Below are 842 nucleotides of genomic sequence, written 5' to 3' on the forward strand. Positions count from 1 at the left end.
CAATTCATTTTTTCAGATCCTCAGAGAGTTCTTTGCCATGAGGTGCCATGTTGAACTTCCAGTGACCAGTATGAGAGAGTGAGAGCGATAACACCAAATTTACCACACCTGCTCCCCATTCACACCTGAGACCTTGTAACACTAACGAGTCACATGACACCCGGGAGGGAAAATGGCTAATTGGGCCCAATTTGGTCATTGTCACTTAGGGGTGTACTTACTTTTGTTGCCAGCAATTATAGACATTAATGGCTGTGTGTTGAGTTATTTTGAGGGGACAGCAAATTTACACTGTTATACAAGCTGTACACTCACTACTTTACATTGTAGCAAAGTGTCATTTCATCAGTGTTGTCACATGAAAAGATAGAATAAAATATTTACAAAAATGTGAGGGGTGTACTTACTTTTGTGAGATACTGTATGTAATTTTTTTATTTTCATATCCCAGGTATGTATACAAAGACTCATACGTTATTTATTGGAATAAAAATGTATTTATTTATAATAAAATGTAATGTATATGTTATTTATACATTTTTATATTCTATATATGTTATAGTATTCCATTGATGAGTGTATGGTGATGGTGAGGGCCTATCTACACAGCACAGTCCATCCTCCTCATCACCACACACACACATCTCTGCACTCTGATGCATCTCTCCCATGGCAACAGAACCCAGTCACGACCTCCTTCTGATTGGCCGCTCAAATTCCCCTCACCCGCCTCCACAACCCGTCCCGCCCTCCTATTGGTCCGCCCCCCTCTTCCGCTCTCGCCGGCGATTGGCCCCGCATGATGTCACCGCCGGAGCGGATTGGCGGCCTCTCCGCCTTCT

The sequence above is a fragment of the Pelophylax lessonae genome, assembly GCF_965119305.1.
Source record: "Pelophylax lessonae genome assembly, chromosome: 13".
In the NCBI taxonomy this organism is placed as follows: domain Eukaryota; kingdom Metazoa; phylum Chordata; class Amphibia; order Anura; family Ranidae; genus Pelophylax; species Pelophylax lessonae.